Below are 20,386 nucleotides of genomic sequence, written 5' to 3'. Positions count from 1 at the left end.
TAGCAGAATCTGTCCATGGGCGTTTCTTAAACCTTTGCCAGCATAAAAGCTGTTTGACACCCAATCGTCTCCGCCTCTCATTGCGCGGGAGTCTCCTGCGCAGGGAGGGCGTGGGTAGTGGAGGACCAGTGCTCTCCTCACTGACTTCCAAGGAAGAATCCCAGAGCCCTTCCCCCTCTTCCCCCAATTGCTCTCATGGATCCTTGGTGTTACGCTGATTTCCTTCCCCCTCTATCAAGCTGCGCCTCCCCCTAGTGCTGGTACCTTCCCCTGCAGAATCGGAGAGCCTCTCCTTCTCCTGTTGCTCTGATGTCAGTTTCCTGAAAATGTCTAATGGCCATTTGTCATGGATGCTGTAGTTGAGATTCCTGCATTGCAGAGGGTTGGACTTGATGGCCCTTGTGGTCCCTTGCAACTCTACAATTCTATGATTGTATGGTGTCAGGAATGCTGAGCCTCCACTATCCAGATAAACCAGAATGGATTGGATCAAAAGGTTGCTCAGCATCTCTGACACTCTCACCTACACATCCCTGATCAATGCTTCTTTGAGCTTTCCTTCTATCTCTCTTTAGCGCATCCTTTCTGTTTCCTTTCTATCGCTCTTTGATGGCACTCTGAATATCCTTCAGGCCTGCAAGAGTTCTGATGCTTCCAGTTCCCTGAGAATCTCTTCCTTCCCCTGTGTACCTTTGCCTTGTGTCAATTATAAATTCATCTGTCACTTTGTCATTTAGCTCTTTTGTGTCTGAAAGGATTGTCAACCTATTTGAAGCCGCTCACCTAAGAAATGCTTTCATGATCTTCTCTTTCCACTACAATAAACACTATATTTTTTAAATGGTATTTATTAAGAGTTTTAGAATTACAGAAAAAACAGAGAAAAAAAAAGAAAGAGAAAAAACAAAAGAGAAACAATCCACAAACAATACAAATTGATAAAAATCAAAAGCAAAAAATAAAAGCAAAGCACGCAACACAACACAATCAAAAGGCAAAAATAAGCCACAAAAATTTAAAAGCAAATCCAATATTCTCAAATCCTTATCTGTCATTACCTTCCTTCTTTGACCTCCTCACTCCTCCCTTTTTTTGTATCCTAATTGTTAATAGTTACAGCAAATCCTTTCCATTTTTCATAATATTCTGTCATTACATTACCTTAATCTATTTTAACCTTATCTTACTATAAAAAACCCTAAAACTTAAAACTTAGATCTTATTTATACCAATTTCTCATAGCCATAAGATGTTCTTACATAATTCTTTTAACATTTTTGCTAAAGCCAAATAATTTCATTCCAACATTTTTCTAACATTCATCAAGTTTATAGGGCAATCCTAATAAAAATATTTTTTTCTTCCAATCTTCATCCAGCGTCTCTTCCTCCTGGTCCCAGGTTTTGTCAGTCCTTAGTATCTCATCAATCTAGCTCATTAACCTGGTAATCTTATGTCCGAGGCCCTTAAGTCTCTTCCATGTCCCTTCCGCGGCTCTTCTTCATATTTATACCTGTACTTTACTTTGTCTCCTGCTCCTTTCACTCGTGGGAACTCCAACTTGACAGTGTTTTTGACCCTTCTCGACAAATCAATCCCTTTTCCATGCTCCACACTAAACTCCATGTGGTATTTAAAAACATGTTTCAAAGTCCCTCCAGAATTAAGAGCCCCCACAACCCCAAACATCTCACGGCCCATTGCCAGACTTGAAAAGTCCAAACATCTCTGCATAGGGGGGTCTATCCAACCCCCCATTTCCAAACCAAACCAAACTTTATCTTTCCAAATCTGGCTTTTTCCAAGTTCATTTGTCAGCTCCAAGTACTCATGTTTCTGCTGGGCAACAGCTCCCTCCGTCTCTGGCGCCCGAGGTTCAACAACATCCTCTTCCCTCATCTGATCTGTCAGAGCACACTCCTGATTTGATTCCTGGGTGGGCTCTATATAGTTACCCACTACCTGTCTGAAATTTCTGATCGCAGCAGTCATCACGTCCGTCTTCTCATGTAGCTGTTCCAGTAGGGCACTTGTTTTGCAGAAAGCACTCATCAGAGCTTCTGAATACATTGTTCTGCAAGGTCAGAAGTCTATTCCCACGATCATAATCTGTTGCAGCTGTAGAGCTCCCCGATTCAGATTTAATAACAGTTTCACAGGCTCCCTCTAGGGGAAGAACTTCTATTTGTTCTTTTCTTTTAGAGGCAGATCTAACAACAAAGTTTCCTTTTTCAGATATTTTGTCAATATTTGTTCCTTTAAAATGCAGAGGAGAACAATGGAGTCACTATGTATCTCTTCTTTTAACTATCTGTCAAAGACGTTTGTCTCTGGTCAATGAGCTTCCCAAAGAACGTGAGTCCTGACACCCACTCCCAGGATCAAGACGGTGGAAAATTACTTTGCTTTACACTCTTTCTGCAGGCTTAAACAGTCTGGAAACCCCCCCCCTCTTCTCCTGCTTCCAAAGGGGGTTCAAGAATTTTAAATGATGAAAGTTAATCCTTTACAAGCGATTTTCTGAACTCTAGTTTACCATATATTTGCTTTAATCTATCTACAAGAAACGGAAGGCTGACTTCCTGTTTAGACCTTCCCGTTTCAGTGCCAAATTGAGATGAATTTCTTAGTCCAATTTTCCTTTCTACTTGCAGGTCATTATTCAAAGTCCAATTGTCCGAAATTAAAGTACTCACGGGTAATTGTTTTAAAAGCCAAATTGTCCCAGGAAAATGGCAGCGCTCTCCAGCAACGGCTGTGCAGCTTCGCTTGACGGAAGAAGCAGTTGACTCTCAGCACCGCACCACTTCCCCCTCTTCGCTCCGGAGCCCATAAATGGGTTCCTTTACGGGTTGGGGGGGCGCTAAAGGTGCCTGCCGAGTCCCGTGGTCACAGGCTTCATCCGCCTGTGATTTGTAAAGGGGTCCCCGCTTCGCCGTAGCGGGAAAGACCCGTTTTCTGTGGAGCTGGTCCCTCCGGATCAGAGGGAATCCACCATTACCGATGGCGCCACCCCGGAAGTCCACTACAAAAAACACTATCTATCTGTATCATAATTATATTTTTGGTTCTGTTCATTTTTCATTTCTTTTACTCATTCCTAGGTTTCACTCCAAGGCATTGGGGGGGCATGTTTATCTTAGATACATTATTTCCAATAGGTCTACACTGAGTAGAACTTACCTGGCTACAGCCCTACATCTAAAAAGAACAGCCCCCATATATAGTATAAAAATGGTCCTCACATGTAAGTGTGGTAAATAAGGATGCTGAGACTGTCCTCTGTACATAAGGGCAGCATTTTAGAGCATTCTGGCTGGATCCTGGCAGGAAGACCTTTTCTGGGGGGACTGGGGCATTGTGAAGCTATACTGGCAAAAACCCCAGGATGGTTTAGAGATACGTAGGGGGATAAGAGGGAAAGTGGAAGAGGAGGAGGAAAAAGAGTCAACCCACAAAAGGAATCCGAGTTGTGTCAGCAATGACAAAGTGGATAGGAAAGAGGAAGAGCTGTTAGACAGGTTGAGGATTGCCATTGTGTGGACAGGCGGAGTCCCCCAAAACCCTAGGTGGCCCCCGTGTGGAATAACAACTCAAGACAATGTGCCATGGGATTAAAATTGGCCACAACTTTATTATGTTTCAGCTGTGGGTAGACCTTGGCTCAGGCATTGGATGATAATCCCTCCCAGTCCCCCACCCGGGATCTGGGGAACATCAGGGTTATCCAGAGTGGGGGGGGGGATGGGCTGGCTCTGGAGAACATATGTTCAAGCAGTTACGCCACCGTCGCAGGGGAGAACAATTACACCCTCTCGGCGTACGGCCAAAGCCTCCCCTCAAACAATCCCTTTAACAGGGAACCCTAGCATCGCCTTCACAAAGAGAAGGGGGCGTGAGTCACAGCTACATCCCCACCCCCATTTAGAGAAGATAGACTAAAGGATTCTGCCCAAGGCCTTTATATTAACAGTTACCACGGTTAGAGAATATGGTGGATTGGAGTTTATTACTGCATTTCTGAATGTGTCTCTTTATTCAGCATATTGGGTCACAGTGCAAAAAGGATATGAGCATTGCATCCATCCTGTTTTGAATGTAATCGATTCATTAGCGTGCCTGCAATCTGAAGCCTGCAGAACTGCCATGGAATCTGCTCCAAGAAGCTCCCTTCCAATCCGAACCAAGTTACATGTACATTTACATTCTAACTTGTTGTGGGAGGCTCTGTGTTATTTTTAATTAGTTTGTAGCATTATTGTTTTTCTCATGACTGTTTCAGAGCCAAAATAATTGCTGAATCATGGCAAACATTGCAGAGGAACGCCTGGTATGTGCCAGCTCAGTGCAATCCAGTTCCATGTCTGTGCAATGTGCATATGTATTCAGTGTCTCTTCTTCTTGTTGTTGTTGGGGAGAGATGGGGACTACCACTAGCTCTTGAGGGAGCTGGAAGATAAAGGAGATGATCAGAGAAGCCTCCTTCTTTTTCTTTTTTCTCAGACATTCAAGATAAAAAATCCCAACTGCCAATATTAACAAGAACATTGAAAACCTAGGGGAACGGACAAATCTATCATCTTCTTTGTAGCTGTTACTGTGTGTGTGTAATTATGATCTCTTAGAAATAATTTATATGGAAAACGTATACCAGGCTAAACATTAGCAGATATCAAGAGAGGCATATATCAAGCAAAGTACAAGGAACATTGCAGATGAGAATACGTATTGTTTTTGGAAATGAAACCCCAGAAACATTGAGATTATGATTAAAAAACTGGGCATTTTAAAATCTGGAAAAAAATGGATGTCACCAGTGCTTTTTTTCCTAAAACAATGTCAAGGGCTACTCTGGTTTTCCTAATCATATTTAAATACTGCCCCTCAATGAGGCCAAACGTAGACCTTAAACACAAATTGTATAGGGGTGTGTGTTCCCCTGCGTCCCCCCCGAAAATAAAAACTGGGTGTGACGCATATTTGCGTCCTTTTGTGTAATCAAATAACATAAGGGTTGAGACAAGGTGCCATTAGTAATTAAGGATATGTGCTTCCAACAAACGCATCCAACCAGGGACTATAATAATCTATAATGAAATATGAACTCTTGAATGAGATTACACTCTTCCCCCGCGGGGTTAATCATTGAAAGAAAAATGTTAGTGAGATTTCTAGGCATTTGTGCCAAGTGCCCATTAGGAAAGAGCAACGCTGACTCAAGGCGTGGAAGCCAAAAGCAAACGGTATAAATGCTCCAGACATTTCTGTCTTCCTCACCAGAGTCTTCCAGCTTCCCTTGACTTCGGTTGCTCAGCCATTCCAGCTCTTGGTAAGTTGTCTTTAAATCAAAGCTTTAATAGGAAAAGGGCACAGAGGCATTCTGTGACTCTGGAGGAGATTTGCTAGGGATTGTGTTTTGAAAACTTAAGGAGCAGCTAAAGCTTTTTTTTTGTCATCTGCATACTACCCCTGCTTTTTCCTGAGGGACTAATTGCCGTCATTAACAGCCGTCAATAGGTTTACCACACGAATTGAGTCAATCACCCATCTCCTACTAACTTCCTGAGAAATGTCCACCCTATATATCTTCTTTATTCTCCGGTAAACACTCATAACCTTGTAAGATTGTCTTCCATACACATGGTTTTAATAATGAGTCCCTAAGTGACTGTGGAGGCCAATTCTGGATCCACACATCCTTCCACAGTGGGGACATTGGTTTCTGGGCAGGATTTGATCACGGTGTGGATTTGCCAAGGGTGCCTTCCTCATAGCACGTTTCTCCCTTGAATCCTGAGTATGAGTGTCTTCAGAGCCCATGACACCTTTGGCAAAGGCTGTTCTCCAACTGGAGCGCTCGCAGGCCAGTTGTCAGTGTTTATACTACATTTTTTAAGATTTGCATTGAGACAGTCTATGAACTTCTTTTGTTGACCACCAGCATTACACTTTCCATTTCCATTTTTAAGTTCAGAATACAGTAGTTGCTTTGGAAGAGGATCATCAGGCATCCGCACAACACGACCAGTCCAATGAAGTTGATGTTGAAGAATCATTGCTTCAACACTGGTGATCTTTGCTTCTTCCAGTACACTGATATTAGTTTGCCTGTCTTGCCGAGTGATGTGTAAAATTTTTCGAAGACACTGTTAAGATCTGGTGACTTTTCTTTCAGAGTATCTGAAGAAGTGTGCATGCACACAAAAGCTTATACCCAGAACAAACTTAGATGGTCTCTAAGGTGCTACTAGACATTTTTTATTTTTATTTTTGAGGAACAGGGTAATTAGAAAGTTGCAGACTTTCATATTTGCCTCATAGATTTGGTGTGAATCGCAGTGGAAACATGAAAATACTTACATAGCTGGAATAGTGTAATGGATTTGTTTTTGCCTGAGTGGATTGTCTAATCCAGGGACACAAAATGCATTATGAGGAATGAGGATTCACTCTATTCACATACTGAGGGTACTACAGTCGTACCTTGGTTTTCAAACAGCATAGTTCTCAAACGCTTTGGTTCCTGAACGCCGCAAACTGGGAAGTGACTCTCCCAGTTTGTGAACTATTTTTGGAAGCCGAACATCCATTGGGGCTTCTATGGCTTCCGATTGGCTGCAGGAACTTCCTGCATTCCATCAGAAGATGCGCTTTGGTTTCTGAATGTTTCTGAAGTCGAACGGACTTCCGGAATGGATTCTGTTCGACTTCTGAGATATGACTGTACAGGAGAGTTTTTTTATCTGACTAAGCCTTTAACAAAGTAACCAAGGACCACCTAAGGTCACTCTTTGAACTTGTATACCCCACTCCTCAAATTTGTAGTTTTGACTTGCCTCTTGCTGTTGCCATGCAGGTGTGTGAGGAACGAAGACCTCATTCTCCTCACAAAAAGGGAGGAAAAGTTGGGAGGATGAGGGGTTTTTTTTTGTTTTTTTGTGTCTGTATATCACCTTGCTAAAAATCTATCTGCTTGCTATATTTTACTATTTACTGTGATGTAACTGGACACCACTTTCAGAAAAGATTGCTCATAGTATTTATTGATGCAAAATTTGTAATTAAAACAGAATCCAAGTAGACATTAGTGTACACTATCTTAAACACTTTCATGTTATTTTTTTCCAGATTCACACCAGTTGTTCTACGATGACTACAGCTGTAATGACACCCATTATGAAATGCAGCATGCCTATTGAAGTATTAACAGAGGCAGCCGACGGAACACTTAGGCCGATGACAGTGTGGGTGGAGATGGAGATTGATGTTATGAAACAGGGAACAAACACGACTCTCCCCAGTCCCACCCCTGCCCAGATAACTGAGGCTAGCATGCTTGCTCCTTCATCAGCAATGCAGCTGCCTTCACTGATGCACCCAAATTCTTTTGCTTACAATCTCCCTTCTCATCCAGCGACAGTTCCTATACTGAGACGAAGATGAGCTTGTCTCTCTTTCGAATGGGATTTTGATCGCCCACAGGAACGGGGTGTGGGGAATGGTACCTGAAATGCACACCATGGATCAACGTTTAATGGCCATTTGTCATGGATGCTGTAGTTGAGATTCCTGCATTGCAGAGGGTTGGACTTGATGGCCCTTGTGGTCCCTTCCAACTCTCCAATTCTATGATTGTACAGTGTCAGGAATGCTGAGCCTCCACCATCCAGACAAACCAGAATGGATTGGATCAAAAGGTTGCTCAGCATCTCTGACACTCTCGCCTACACATCCCTGATCAATGCTTCTTTGAGCTTTCCTTCTCTCTCTCTTTAGCCCATCCTTTCTGTTTCCTTTCTATCACTCATTGATGGCACTCTGAATATGCTTCAGGCCTGCAAGAGTTCTGATGCTTCCAGTTCCCTGAGAATTTCTTCCTTCCCTTATGTACCTTTGCCTTGTGTCAATTATAAATCCATCTGTCCCTTTGTCATTTAACTCTTTTGTGGCTGAAAGGATTGTTGACCTATTTGAAGCCGCTCACCTAAGAAATGCTTTCATGATCTCCTCTTTCCACTACAATAAACGCTATCTATCAGCATCATAATTATATTTTTGGTTCTGTTCATTTTTCACTTATTTTACTCATTCCTAGGTTTCACTCCTAGGCATGGGGGGGGCATGTCTATCTTAGATACATTATTTCCAATAGGTCTACACTGAGTAGAACGTAGCTGGCTACAGCCCTACATATAAAAAGAACATCCCCCATATATAGTATAAAAAGGGTCCTCACATGTAATAATACAAATCAGAAATGTAGGGAACATCATGGCATGGTTAGTTATTTCAGCAGCGGCAAACACCACTGCAATAAGTTTTAGGTAGTTATGATTTTATATATTTGGATGTGAGGGCAATCTGGCTGCAACATCCATTGTCCCATTGATTGCCAGGGTTGATTCGGCTGATCTGGCTAGCTAGGGAAATGCAGCGGCGTAGCGTGGGTTGTCAGCACCGGGGGCAAGGCAAGTAATTTGCGCCCCCTAACCCCTAACCTGCCACCACTGCCAGCTTCTTCTTGCTGCTGCCTGGTCTGGTCTGGTCTGGTGTGGTTCTCTCCCGCACTCAGCGCTGCGCTGGGTGGCCACTGCACTGTCCCTCCCCCAGATAGTCCCTCGCTCTCTCTCTGCACCGCACGCCTGGCACCCACCCCCTCCACAGTGGGCAACGACCCAGCGGCTCGGATTGGATTCGCACAGCCAGCACTGCAGTGAGAGAAAGTGAGTGAGCCAGGTAAGGGCAGAGAGCTGTGAGTGCGAGCGCGCCCCCCAGATGTTGCCCCGGTGCGGCAGGCCCCCCTGCACCCCCCACGCTACGCCACTGGGCAAGTGTCCCCTCCTCCCTCATCGGTCAATGTGCACCCCCCTGTCAGTACACTTTTGAGCCAATGCCAATGACTGGGCTGTACAACTGGATCTGCCATGACTGGGCTAGGAGACTGGAGCACTTCTAGAGACCTTCCACTCCTGGAAAGCAGGTCTAAGTGAACTGGACCCACAACTGTGAGTTGTGAGCACCAAACTCTGCAGAGTATAAAAAAGACGGAAGAAAGCTGTGAAGCATAACTTCTTTCATTTCTAATAGCTACTGCAAGCTAAAACTGAAGTGCTACTGGCTTGAATGAGTGTTACAGCTCTCACTCAGCCATCTAATCTCTACATAGATAACACTCAGACTCCCCACAGAGTCAGGCAGGAGAGGAAGAAGCGAAGAGCAGTTTCCTCCCCCTCCTTTCTGAAAACATCATATCAGGAGATTCTCGCAATGGAAGGGGGTGAAAATAACCACACACACACACACCCCCTCAAAGCTGCATACTCGGTGAAAGAGGATGGCCATCCCAGATAGGAGTGCACTGTTCTTTGGTCAAGGGCATACAATACTTGAATAGAAATAAAGTGAAAAGAAAGTGTGCTCTTTCCGCCTTGCTACCTCTCTCGCAGAACTAAAACATGGCTAGGGAAAGATTCAATGCACCCCAGAGAAAGGGGAAAATGCCAGTTCCCTATGTGTGAGTCAGATGTACATTCCAAACCTGAAAGTGCACTTCATTCAGCCAGGAATGATTGGAAGAAGCCCAGAGAGAGTTGCACATTTTGCCTGGGGACATTGTTCTATGATGAGCGCTTTTAACTGGGTGCCTAGTGAAGTACATGACTCAGAGGAGTGATCATCATTTCATGTTTAGCCAGCCTCTCTCTGCGCCATCAGACCTTACAGTGCAACATCAGAGGGTCCTTAAACATGTATTTCAAAGATTTGCAACAGGACTGTGAAGGGGTTCTGACGTTTGCTGTCACTCCCTGCTTTGCTCAGCAGCTAGGACACCACACATAGCTGGGAGCCAGTGTGGTAAATAAGGATGCTGAAACTGTCCTCTGTAAGTAAGGGCAGCATTTTAGAGCATTCTGGCTGGATCCTGGCAAGAAGAACTTTTCTGGGGGGACTGGGGTATACAAGCAGGTATACAAGCCAAAAAAAAAAACCCCAGATGGTTTAGAGATAAGTAATGGGGCATTTGTGAGCGCAAGTGGAAGAGGAGGAGGAAAAAGTGTTAAGTTGTGTTTGAACATATCAAATGACACAGCGATTATTGAAACAGCTGTTTTTTTTATTCAGAGGCCAGAACAGAACTGAGCTGAAGGGCTCAGTCAGCCTGCATATATAGAGCTCCAGTACAACGTTACTCTAGCAACTTTCTAAAACTATCCAATCACTGAACGTCACTTTCGATCCTTCATTTGCATAAGATTCTACGGTATCCCCCTGCTGGCCCAGGGTGAGAATTTCAGTACATAACAAAAAGAGTCAACCCACAAAAGGAATCTGAGTTGTGTCAGCAATGACAATGTGGATGGGAACACTACGGCACGGGGACTAACAGTTCAGGAGCTAAAATCCAAGACACAGGGATTAGAGGAAGAAAAACAAAGAGGGTTCAGGCAGAATGGTTGGAATTGAGAAAAGGCCAGGAAAAATTAAAGAGGAGGTGGCGGAGGCTAATGTCTCCCAGGAAGCAGCCTGCAATGCGATTGCGGTTTTGGAAATGTGTCAGAAGGAAATGATTCTCTGTCTTAGAGGAATTTCAGAAGAACCAGAGGAAGATTTAAGGTCCAAATTGATTAAGGAGTTGCTTAATTAGATAGAGGTACAGGAAGAACTAATGGAAAACTCATTTGATTAAATCTTCTGAATTAAATCAAGCTTTGCAAAGGTGAAAAAAAGTTACCAGGAGACTGTCTGGTAAATTTCAATTTACGCCAAATCAGAGACCAAATATTACAAACGAACTATCAGAATAGATTACAGATAGGAGAGAAAAATAAAATTAATCTAAAATAAATTGCCTTCCAACTGCTAAAAATCCCAAGCTAATTCCAATTTTTTGACAGATGCTCTAAGAAATAAGCAAATTCCATATAGATGGGAATTCCTGAAGGGAGTCTCTTTTACATATAAAAATAAGAAACAACGATGCAGAGATATATCTGAAGCGTAGAAATTTCAGATGAAAAATTTAATATAAGAATTAGGAGAAGGGATGCTCATGACAGGAAAAGAAAGGGGGATGGAGGAATTATCTGAGGATAGCACTGATAAACAGGAAGAAGAGGAAGAGTAATAAAGACATTATTAAAGCAGGGATAAAAATAATAATTATTTTTCCTTAACTTAAACCAGAATGGCAGATTAAAAATACTAACTTGGAATGAAAATGGCTTAAATCAAAAATACAATGTGATTACCTAACAATCCCTCCCCAAGAAGAACCGTTGCACAATTGACTACAAGCGGGATGATTAAGAACGGTGTGGAAATGAATTACTAACCAATGGCTTGGCTTATGGAGATCTGGAAAAGAATGAAAGGCTTTTGGAATGACGCAGTTATAAAAAGAGAGTCGCCATGTTGGCAGGCTTTGTTGCAGGATTGATGATCAAGGGGGAGGAAGCCATGGCTTTGTTATTATTTTGGACTGCTGGCAGAACCCTCTGAGAAGATCGAGAAGGGAGTGACAGGCCTGCGAAGATTAATGAGCAGACGGTAAGATTGTTTTTTCTATGGAAATGATGCCGTCTGAATATGACGCTTGGATGAATGGAAAAACCCACACAGGATTATAAAAATGCTTATTTTCAACTCGCTTGTGGAGACTATCAGAGGTCACAAAGAGAAAGGAAAAATATACAAAAACAACAAGAATAGATGAGGAAAACAACAAAGAGAGGATTGGACAGAATTGTGAACATTATTTGGACAGAACTGTGAACATCAAAGCAGCAGCAATAAGATGATCGGATCTCTTTCGAAGCTCGAAATATGGGTACCCCCAACAGAAATTTAAAATTTGGCTCTGTAATTTGGAATTAATGTGATTTGATTGGTTTGTTAATAAAAATTATTTTTTAAAAAATAAATAAATAGAAAAATACAAGGAACATTGGAGATGAGAATACTTCTTCTTTTTTCAAAATAAAACCCCAGATACCTTGAGATTTTGATTTTTAAAAAGTGGGCATTTTGAAATCTGAAAACAATGGATGTGACCCATATTTGCATTCATTTGTATAATCAAATAATATAAGGGTTGAGACAAGGTGGCATTAGAATTTAAAGATATGTGCTTCCAACAAAGGCATCCAGCCAGGGACTATAAGAATCTAAAGTGAAATATAAACACTTGAATGAGATTACACTCTTCCCCCATGGGTTTAATTATTGAAAGAAAAACTTTGTGAGCTTTCTAGGCATTTGGGCAGAGCCCTGACATTTGCTGTCACTCCCTGCTTTGCTCAGCAGCTTGGACACCACACACAGCTGAGGAGAGGGAGCCAGAAGTGTGGTAAATAAGGATGCTGAGACTGTCCTCTGTAAATAAGGGCAGCGTTTTAGAGCATTCTGGCTGGATCCTGGCAATAAGAACTTTTCTGGGGGGACTGGGGGACTGTGAAGGTATACAGGCAAAAAAACAAACCCAGGATGGTTCAGAGATAAGTAGGGGGACATTTGTGAGGGAAAGTGGAAGAGGAGGAGGAAAAAGAATCAACCCACAAAAGGAATCTGAGTTGTGTCAGCAATGACAAAGTGGATAGGAAAGAGGAAGAGTTGTTCGACAGGTTGAGGATTGCCATTGTGTGGACAGGCGGAGTCCCCCAAAACCCTAGGCGGCCCCCGTGTAGAATAACAACTCAAGACAATGTGCTATGGGATTAAAATTGGCCACAACTTTATTATGTTTCAGATGTGGGTACACCTTGGCTCAGGCATTGGATGATAATCCCTCCCAGTCCCCCGCCGGGGATCTGGGGAACATCAGGGTTATCCAGAGTGGGGGGGGGGGGAAAAATCGGCTGGCTCTGGAGAACATATGTTCAAGCAGTTATGCCACCGTCGCAGGGGAGAGCAATTACGCCCTCCCGGCGTACGGCCAAAGCCTCCCCTCAAACAATCCCTTTAACAGGGAACCCTAATATCGCCTTCACAAAGAGAAGGGCTCGTGAGTCACCGCTACAACCCCACCCCCATTTAGAGAAGATAGACTAAAGGATTCTGCCCAAGGCCTTTATATTAACAGTTACCACGGTTAGAGAATATGGTGGATTGGAGTTTATTACGCCGTTTCTGAATGTGTCTCTTTATTCAGCATATTGGGTCACAGTGCAAAAAGGATATGAGCGTTGCATCCATCCTGTTTTGAATGTAATCCATTCATTAGTGTGCCTGCAATCTGAAGCCTGCAGAACTGCCATGGGATCAGTTTCAAGAATCTCCCTTCGAATCCGAACCAAGTTACATGTGCATTTTACATTCTAACTCATTGTGGGAGGCTCTGTGTTATTTTTAATTAGTTTATAGCATTATTGTTTTTCTCATGACTGTTTCAGAGCCAAAATAATTGCTGAATCATGGCAAACATTGCAGAGGAACGCCTGGTATCTGCCAGCTCAGTGCTATCCAATTCCATGTCTGCGCAATGTGCATATGTATTCAGTGTCTCTTCTTGTTGTTGCTGTTGGGGAGAGATGGGGACTACCACTAGCTCTTGAGGGAGGTGGAAGATAAAGGAGATGATCAGAGAAGCCTCCTTCTTTTTCTTTTTTCTCAGACTTTCAAGAAAAAAAATTCCAACTGCCTATATTAACAAAAACATTGAAAACCTAAATAAAAAAATTCCTTCCAGTAGCATTTTTGACTATGCCATATTTTGACTATGGCAGACCAACACGGCTACCTATCTGTAATTGAAAACCTAGGGGAACGGACAAATCTACCATCTTCTTTGTAGCTGTCACTGTGTGTGTGTAATTATGATCTCTTAGAAATAATTTATATGGAAAACGTATACCAGGCTAAGCATTAGCAGATATCAAGAGAGGCATATATCAAGCAAAGTACAAGGAACATTGCAGATGAGAATACGTATTGTTTTTGGAAATGAAACCCCAGAAACATTGAGATGTTGATTAAAAAACTGGGCATTTTAAAATCTGAAAAAAATGGATGTCACCAGTGCTTTTTTTCCTAAAACAATGTCAAGGGCTACTCTGGTTTTCCTAAGCATATTTAAATACTGCCCCTCAATGAGGCCAGACGTAGACCTTAAACACAAATTGTATAGGGGTGTGTGTTCCCCTGCGTCCCCCCAGAAAATAAACACTGGGTGTGACCCATATTTGCGTCCTTTTGTGTAATCAAATAACATAAGGGTTGAGACAAGGTGCCATTAGTAATTAAGGATATGTGCTTCCAACAAAGGAATCCAACCAGGGACTATAATAATCTATAATGAAATATGAACTCTTGAATGAGATTACACTCTTCCCCCGCGGGGTTAATCATTGAAAGAAAAATGTTAGTGAGATTTCTAGGCATTTGTGCCAAGTGCCCATTAGGAAAGAGCAATGCTGACTCAAGGCGTGGAAGCCAAAAGCAAACGGTATAAATGCTCCAGACATTTCTGTCTTCGTCACCAGAGTCTTCCAGCTTCCCTTGACTTCGGTTGCTCAGCCTTTCCAGCTCGTGGTAAGTTGTCTTTAAATCAAAGCTTTAATAGGAAAAGGGCACAGAGGCATTCAGTGACTCTGGAGGAGATTCGCTAGGGAATGTGTTTTGAAAACTTAAGGAAAAGCTAAAGCTATTTTTTTGTCATCTGCATACTACCCCTGCTTTTTCTTGAGGGTCTAATTGCCGTCATTAACAGCCGTCAATAGGTTTACCATACCAATTCTGTCAATCACCCATCTCCTACTAACTTCATGAGAAATGTCCACCCTATATATCTTCTTTATTCTCCGGTAAACACTCATAACCTTGTAAGATTGTCTTCCATAAACATGGTTTTAATAACGAGTCCCTAAGTGACTGTGGAGGCCAATTCCGGATCCACACATCCTTCCACAGTGGGGACATTGGTTTCTAGGCAGGATTTGATCACGGTGTGGATTTGCCAAGGGTGCCTTCCTCATAGCACGTTTCTCCCTTGAGTCCTGAGTATGAGTGTCTTCAGAGCCCGTGACACCTTTTGTAAAGGCTGTTCTCCAACTGGAGCACTCGCACGCCAGTGCTTCCTAGTTGTCAGTGTTTATACTACATTTTTTAAAATTTGCCTTGAGACAGTCTATAAACTTCTTTTGTTGACCACCAGCATTACACTTTCCATTTTTAAGTTCAGAATACAGTAGTTGCTTTGGAAGAGGATCATCCGGCATCCACACAACATGACCAGTCCAATGAAGTTGATGTTGAAGAATCATTGCTTCAACACTGGTGATCTTTCCTTCTTCCAGTACACTGATATTAGTTCGCCTGTCTTCCCAAGTGATGTGTAAAAATTTTCTCAGACACCGTTAAGGTCTGGTGACTTTTGTTTCAAAGTATCTGAAGAAGTGTGCATGCACAAAAGCTTATACCCAGAACAAACTTAGTTGGTCTCTAAGGTGCTACTAGACATTTTTTTTTTTTTTTTTTGAGGAGCAGGGTAATTAGAAAGTTGCAGACTTTCACATTTGCTTCATAGGTTTGCTGTGAATTGCAGTGGAAACATGAAAATATTTACATAGCTGGAATAGTGTAATGGATTTGTTTTTGCCTGAGTGGATTGTCTAATCCAGGGACACAAAGTGCATTATGAGGAATGAGGATTCACTCTATTTACATACTAAGGGTAATACAGTTGTACCTTGGTTTTCGAACAGCATAGTTCTCAAACTCTTTGGTTCCCGAACGCCGCAAACCCAGAAGTGACTGTCCCAGTTTGCGAACTATTTTTGGAAGCCGAACATCCAATGGGGCTTCTGTGGCTTCCGATTGGCTGCAGGAACTTCCTGCATTCCATCAGAAGATGCACTTTGGTTTCTGAATGTTTCTGAAGTCGAACGGACTTCCGGAATGGATTCTGTTCGACTTCTGAGATATGACTGTACAGGAGAGTTTTTTTATCTGACTAAGCCTTTAACAATGTAACCAAGGACCACCTAAGGTCACTCTTTGAATTTGTATACCCCCCTCCTCAGATTTGTAGTTTTGACTTGCCTCTTGCTGTTGCCATGCAGGTGTGTGAGGAACGAAGACCTCATTCTCCCCACAAAAAGGGAGGAAAAGTTGGGAGGATGAGGGTATTTCTTGGTTTTTTTGTGCCTGTATATTACCTTGCTAAAAATCTATCTGCTTGCTATATTTTACTATTAACTGTGATGTAACTGGACACCACTTTCAGAAAAGATTGCTCATAGTATTTATTGATGCAAAATTTGTAATTAAAACAGAATCCGAGTAGACGTTAGTGTACACCATCTTAAACACTTCCATGTTATTTCTCCCCAGATTCACACCAGTTGTTCTACGATGACTACAGCTGGAATGACACCCATTATGACATGCAGCATGCCTATTGAAGTAATGACGCGGGCAGCCGACGGAACACTTAGGCCGATGACAATGTGGGTGGAGATGGAGATTGATGTTATGAAACAGGGAACAAACACGACTCTCCCCAACCCCACCCCTGCCCAGATAACTGAGGCTAGCATGCTTGCTCCTTCATCAGCAATGCAGCTGCCTTCACTGAGGCAACCAAATTCCTTGCTTTGCAAGCTCTTTTCTCGTCCATTGGAACCTATACTGAGACCAAGATGAGCCTGTCTCTCTTTCGAATGGGATTCTGATCCCCCACAGGAACGGGGGGTGGGGAATGGTACCTGAAATGCACACCATGGATCAACGTCTAATGACCATTTTTAATGAATGCTGTAGTTGAGATTCCTGCATTGCAGAGGGTTGGACTTGATGGCCCTTGTGGTCCCATCCAACTCGACAATTCTATGATTGTATGGTGTCAGGAATGCTGAGCCTCCACCATCCAGACAAACCAGAATGGATTGGATCAAAAGGTTGCTCAGCATCTCTGACACTCTCGCCTACACATCCCTGATCAATGCTTCCTTGAGCTTTCCTTCTCTCTCTCTTTAGCCCATCCTTTCTGTTTCCTTTCTATCACTCATTGCTGGCACTCTGAATATGCTTCAGGCCTGCAAGAGTTCTGATGCTTCCAGTTCCCTGAGAATCTCTTCCTTCCCCTGTGTACCTTTGCCTTGTGTCAATTATAAATTCATCTGTCACTTTGGCATTTAAATCTTTTGTAGCTGAAACGATTGTCGAGCTATTTGAAGCCGCTCACCTAACAAATGCTTTCATGATCTCCTCTTTCCACTACAATAAACGCTATCTATCTGCATCACAATTATATTTTTGGTTCTGTTCATTTTTCATTTCTTTTACTCATTCCTAGTTTTCACTCCTAGGCATGAGGGGGGGGGGCATGTCTATCTAAGATACATTATTTCAAATAGGTCTACACTGAGTAGAACTTACCTGGCTACAGCCCTACATATAAAAAGAACATCCCCCATATATAGTATAAAAGGGGACCTCACATGTAATAATATAAATCAGAAATGTAGGGAACATAATGCCGTAGTTAGTTATTTCAGCAGCAGCAAACACCACTGCAATAAGTATTAGTTAGTTATGATTTTATATATTTGGATGTGAGGGCAATCTGGCTGCAACATCCATTGCCCATTGATCGCCAGGGTTGATTCGGCTGATCTGGCTAGCTAGGCAAGTGTCTCCTCCCTCGCTCATCGGTCAATGTGCACCCCCCTGTCAGTACACCTTTGAACCGATGCCAAGGACTGGGCTCAACAACTGGATCTGCCCCGACTGGGCTAGGTGACTGGAGCACTTCCAGAGACCCTCCACTCCTGGAAAGCAGGTCTAAGTGCACTAGACCCACAACTGTGAGTTGTGAGCACCAAACTCAGCAGAGTATAAGCAACACAGAAGAAAGCTGTGAAGCATAACTTCTTTTATTTGTAATAGTTACTTCAAGCTAAAACTAAAGAGCTACTGGCCTGAATGAGTGTTACAGCTCTCACTCAGCCATCTAATCTCTACATAGATAAAAAGAACAGCCCCCATATATATTATAAAAAATGGTCCTCACATGTAATAATATAAATCAGAAATGTAGGGGGAAAGTATTAGGTAGTTATCATTTTATATGTTTGGATGTGAGGGTGATCTGGCTGCGACTTCCATTGCCCATTGATCGCCAGGGTTGATTCGGCTTATCTGGCTAGCTAGGCAAGTGTCCCCTCCCTCCCTCAACGGTCCATGTACACCCCCCTGTCAGTACGCCTTTGAGCCCATGCCAACGACTGGGCTCAACAACTGGATCTGCCCCAACTGGGCTAGGTGACTGGAGTAAAACTGAAGTGCTACTGGCTTGATTGAGTGTTACAGCTCTCACTTAGCCGTCTAATCTCTACATAGATAACACTCAGACTCCCCACAGAGTCAGGCAGGAGAGGAAGAAGCGAAGAGGGGGTGGAAATATCCACACACACCCTGAAGCTTTATGCTTGGTCAAAGAGGATGGCCATCCCAGATAGGAGTGCACTGTTCTTGGGTCAAGGGTATCAAGGGGAAAGAAGGGGTGCTCTCTCTGTTTTCGGGCACACGCGCTAAACCCTGTCTATGGTGCCTCCCCCTTTCCCCAAATGATAACACAGGAGATCAGAGTATGGGTTCAAATTGGCCACAACGTTATTGAACTTCAGAAGTGGGAAACTTGGCACAGGCCTTGGCAGGTAACCCTCTCAGCCCGCCTTGCTGAGGATATGCAGGCAGTTGAGGCCCAGTGAGAGGGGACTGCAGAGTGCAAACTTACACAGCATGCCCTTCCACTGACCTTGTCCTGGGAGTTTGACCTACATGCTGCCACTCTAGGGCCAGGGACTCCCAGTTTTGCCCTTTAACGGGCCCTGCAAGTGCCACTGCATGGGGAGGGAGCATGAATACAAGAATAAGCCAGGGAGAGCAGGGCAAACAAGTCCACAAATTCCCCATTTAGAATGCGACTGCGTATATTCTTTTTAAGCCAGATGCCGGGAGGCTGATTCATGGTCTTGAAGTTTGATGCCTGCACCTTTCTTTTCGCATCAAGCCCATCCTCCCCACATGGCTCTTTGGCCCCAAAGGTACGGCGATGGTGCAGGGTGCAACGTTCCCACATCCAACTAGGCAGGCCAGGGGCCTTGTGGGTAGTAACCCAGTACCCTTTGAACCCTTCTTCTGACTCGCCACAGGAGGAATCACACATACCTGAAAGATCCGAAGAATCTGAAGAGTCCCTCTTGCACTTACGCCCATGCTTCCTTGATCTGCAAGACCTCTTCTTCCTGTGACGTGTTCTGCGTGAATCAGGGCTGGAGGAGCTGTCTGATGAACTTGAAACAGGTGACCTATGCAATCCCACCCCCCCAGCTGCAACGGTAAGCAGGCAGTGCCTGCTGCCTAGATGGGGCCTGTGCATCCCGCTTGGGTTGGCAGCAGCAGCTTCAACAAACCTCAACAAGAAGCCTCAACAGACAAGCAGGCTCTCGGGTTGGCAGGCGCCTCCTGCAGGGGCAATTCCGCACGCCCCGCCCACTGCTGAAAAAAGGGACTAGGCCTCGTTTTGCGGCCTAGTAGGGCCCACACCGCCCTCCCGGTGCCCCCCCCCCCGCTGTAAAAGCAAGCAGGCCGAGGCTGTGGCCTTGCTGGAGCTCCACCTGCCTGGATAGGAAGGGGCACCGGGCAGGTGGCGGGGGGGGGGGGAGCGATGCCCCCCGCCACCCAAATGCAAGCAGCCCATGGCTGTGGCGCAGCTGGGGTCCACACCACCACTGGCCATCACAAAAGGCTGGTAGGCCGACCTAGCGGCCTACTCAGGGGCCGTGCTGCCCAGGAGGACGATGTGGGCCATACTAGGCCGCAAAATGCGGCCTAGTCCTTTTTTTCAGCGTCGGGGGGTGGTGGAATTGCCCCCCGCCACTGCCTACCGGCCTCTAGGTGTACGGCCAAAGCCTCCCTTCAAAATAACCCCTTTAACAGGGAATCCTGGTATCGCCGCAGCAAAGAGATGGGGGGGTCGTGAGTCACCGCTACACCCACCCACCCCCATTTAGGGAAGATAGAGTAAAGGATTCTGGCCAAGGCCTGATACCGCCAAAGTTGTGACGTTTTGCTACGTGAAAGGCGAACCTGCCAATGCAGGAGAATTCCTTTCGACAGTCACCTTGACATAGCAGCGCCCGCGTACCTGTGGAGAAAAGGTTAACCTGCAAAAGAAGAGGAAGCAAGAGAGAACACTGTACAGAAAGAATCAAGAGAAGGACTGGATAAGGCTGCTATGAGATTGATGCCCATTTCCAGAAGGTTCCAAATGGAATTTAGTTTAAGAGGGGGCAGCTGATAGGGAAACCACAACAAACCATTTCCTCAAATAACTCCCATCTGAGGTTTTCACTAATGGCAATGATGCAGATATTATTAGTGCTCT

The 20,386-nt window shown here is 44.0% G+C and overlaps 1 long non-coding RNA gene across 1 annotated transcript in view; it reads right to left on the bottom strand.

The window, feature by feature from the left end:
- The window catches only part of LOC310694388, a 123,374-nt gene extending 103,937 nt beyond the window's left edge, over positions 1-19,437 (bottom strand). The window contains exon 1 of the long non-coding RNA XR_014519648.1: positions 19,168-19,437. This is a non-coding gene — a long non-coding RNA (uncharacterized lncRNA). The remainder of the gene's footprint in view (positions 1-19,167) is intronic.
- Between the last annotated feature and the right edge of the window lie 949 nt (positions 19,438-20,386).

The sequence above is a fragment of the Podarcis liolepis genome, assembly GCF_965112155.1.
Source record: "Podarcis liolepis genome assembly, chromosome: 15".
NCBI classification, from domain to species: Eukaryota; Metazoa; Chordata; class Lepidosauria; order Squamata; family Lacertidae; genus Podarcis; species Podarcis liolepis.
Note: the sequence above shows the minus strand (reverse complement) of the source record. Positions and strands in the feature narration are given on the sequence as shown.